The following is a 3,429-nucleotide window of genomic DNA, read 5'->3' on the forward strand; positions in this document are numbered from 1 at the left end:
AAATAATGGCCACAGGACAAAATTTTCCCTGTCACTGCTAAGCCGGCTGACTCATTGACAGAGATGGAGCCAATAACCTTGGCCTTATTAACAACTGAGCTAACTGCCACAGACCAATAAATAACAACATTTGGCTGATTTGCATTTCAAAATTGTTTCCTTCCCTTATTCACACTCTGCAGCAGGTGCTAATGAACCATGAAATGTCTGAAGCATTGGCAGCAAGGAAGAAAAGAGGCAGAGTTGACCCATGCCTAACAAATAATGATCCTTAAAAAACAAGAGCTACAAAATTCAATGTGGTATTCTGGATTGGATCCTGGAACAGAAGAGAGATATTAGCAGAAAAACTGGTGAAATCAGAATAAAGTAAGGAGTTTAGTTAATAGTAATGTACCAACGTTAGTTTCTTAGTTCTGACAAATGTACTGTTAGGAGAAACTGGGCAAGGGATATGTAGAAACTCTCTGTATTATCTATGCAACTGTTCTGTAAATCAAATATCAGTCAAAAATAGCGTCTCGCGCGGGGCAGGAGTTGACAGACGGTCTCTGGCTGCATTTCGGCGGCCGGGACCGCGGAAGAGGCTTCTGAGGGCGGCCGCGATGCCCAGCCCGCAGTGGATGCCTTTGGTGCTTCATGAAGAATATTTCTAGATATATCACAGACATTAAGCCTTTGCCACCCAACATAAAATAATGAGCGTGCAGGGGCAGATAACAGATTCAAATATCAGTGAGAGTTTACATCCTGAGTCCAAACTCTAGGTCTACAAAGCTGTGATATTTCACATACTGCTCTCCTGCACCTATGTAACTGCAGAAAACTGAAGAAATTAAATTTAAATTCCTCAAAAGAAAACAGAATTTCCATAACTTCGAAAGGAATGAAAGCTGTGGCTTCACCTTGTTCTTACCTGCACGAAGCTTTTTTGAAAAGATGCTTCAATCTCACTGATGAAGGAGTCCTTGCTCTTGCACTCAATTGCCGGCTGCTAAAGTTAGGGACTTCCCCTCGTGGCGCAGCGGTTAAGAATCTGCCTGCCAATGCAGGGGACGCGGGTTTGAGCCCTGGTCCGGGGAGATCCCACATGGCGCAGAGCAACCAAGCCCGTGCACAGCAACTACTGAGCCCGCGTGCTGCAACTACTGAAGCCTGCACGCCTGAGCCCATGCTCCGCAACAAGAGAAGCCACTGCAATGAGAAGCCCGCGCACCACAATGAAGAGTAGCCTCCTCTCTCAGCAACTAGAGAAAGCCTGCACAGAGCAACGAAGACCCAACGCAGCCAAAAATAAATAAACAAAATTTAAAAAAAAAGAAAGATCATTGACTTAGGTGGCTGCTTAGATATTACTGATGTGTACTTGCAGACATTAGGAGAAAGCTGCCCATTTTTGCAGAGTTGACTTTTCAGCTACTCAGGTATCTCACAGTGGTGTGGTTGCGCTTGTTAGCAGACCTTGTGCCAAGAAATTAGAGGAAACTCATATGGGGTATTGTGTGAAAGTGAGTGATGAGGTTGTAGACGCTGTCCTTACTTGCTGTCCTCAGATATGTGTATATTACTCTTCTGTGGATGCCCCCTGGTAACAGACCATTCAGGAGAAGTCTTGGAGCAACTAGTAGGTCCAAACAAACTAAAGCAAGTGATGTGGACTGTATATTGATGCTTATTGAAGCTGATCAAAGCTATGATCTTCATACTACTTTCCCAGGAAACTATGATGTAGAGATTGGCTTTCCAATAACATGATTTATGCTTTGAAGTTAGCCAGACTCTTAAACATTTTAATAGTGCTATTATTTCTAAGTTTGTTTGAGGAGTGATTGTTCTTGAAATGGCAATCCCAGCATGCCCTCTGATGTATTTGGGGAAGATAATGTGTTTGTTTCTTAAATAACAAAGTTTGAAATTACCTGTTTTCCCTGGAAATGTCCTTCTCCTACCTAGATATTTGAACTGCTGTAAGAGAAATTTACCAATATGGATAAACATTAGGAGGATTCTAAGTAAAGGTATTTCTAGAAGCAAAAAAAAGAAAAAAAAATTAGTCAAAAATAAAAAGTTTATTCAAAGAATCAAGAGCTAGACTGTATTGGTTTTCTTTACTTTGCATAATTGTATTATAAGTTTCTGAAAATGTAAAACAATTGCCATTGACTTAACAATAAAAAATTGGAAATGTGTGTTCACGGGAAAAAATCTCCAACTAAAACTCAGTAGCAGTCAAGGAAAGAGTTAGAGGATGGCTGGTCCCAACGGCACACCTGCAAGGTAGCATACCAGTGATACCTACACTCCAAGTTGCTTTGCCGTACATCATGACTCCAAGATATTCTGATTGCCATTTGCTCCTGATTCCTACTTTCATTTGTTCAGCATATCAGGAGTTTCTTCCATTCTTGAGAATCTCTTGATTCTACACTCAGGATTCAGGGTATCTTTGTTTGTTTGTGTAACACTATTACCTTAAAGACTTGGTCATGGTATCACATTTTGCCTCAACTGTGTTTGCTTATATACCAGAGATTCTAAGCCTGGTGAGGCCATAGACTTGAACTGATCCATCGTTGCACGTCCAGCACCTGACTCTTAACTGGGCAAATAATGATTTGTTGGAAGGATGAATAAAGGAGATGCTTCAGCATTTGAAGTGAATTCTTGCCTGAAAAACACAAGTTTTCCAATGATATTTCATTATATAAATATATCCCTTTGATGGAACTTGATGAAACTTGCAAGGCCTTCAGGTCTTGTAAAGAAACATCATCAGGCCTTTTTCCAACTCTGGTGAATTCATGGAAAGTCAAGAAGATCCTATTAACTCTTATGGAAACTATGGCTTTAACTAGAACAGTGTAGAATGAGTGTGCTCTGGTCTCAAGGGGCTGCTCCCTGGGATCTGCACTGAGGCCCAGGGCCTGAGCTGGCCACAGAGGTATGGTCAGATGCTGTGCTGTCAAAGGTTTATGTATGCATTGCTTTGTCTGTCCTGCAGTACCTGCTTCCCTAAGTAAGCTGCTCTGCTCCCACTCCAAGGTGCTAGGAAAGGAACTCACAACTCGTCTGTCTCCCTGGTAGGCCTGTGGCCCCTGCCAGTCCAATCAGAAACTTCTCTGTGGTTTTTAAAGCTTGAAGCTGGAGGAGAAGTGGCCTTTGCCTTTTAGAGCATGAAGTTGGGAGGAGGTGATGCAGGGACAGGTGTCAGCCTCCTTCCCTGTCACATGGAGAAAATCTACAGAAGGATAGAGGGGCCTCAGTCAAGATACAGAAATGCAAAGAGAAAAAGAAACCTAATATCCACGGTTAAGGGTCTGGTTCCAATTGCGCTTTAGGCCACCTCATTCCCTTAACTTCCCGGTTATGAGAGCCAACAAATGCCCTTTTTCCTTAGGCTGATTTGGGTTTTTGTCAGTTGCCATGGAG

The 3,429-nt window shown here is 42.4% G+C and overlaps 1 pseudogene; it reads left to right on the forward strand.

Annotated features, from left to right (window-relative positions):
- Nucleotides 1-630: 630 nt before the first annotated feature.
- LOC103084149 (protein AMN1 homolog) lies at nucleotides 631-1,669 on the forward strand (annotated as a pseudogene).
- The last annotated feature ends 1,760 nt before the right edge of the window (nucleotides 1,670-3,429 follow it).

The sequence above is a fragment of the Lipotes vexillifer genome, unplaced genomic scaffold (assembly GCF_000442215.2).
Source record: "Lipotes vexillifer unplaced genomic scaffold, Lipotes_vexillifer_v1.1 scaffold39, whole genome shotgun sequence".
In the NCBI taxonomy this organism is placed as follows: domain Eukaryota; kingdom Metazoa; phylum Chordata; class Mammalia; order Artiodactyla; family Lipotidae; genus Lipotes; species Lipotes vexillifer.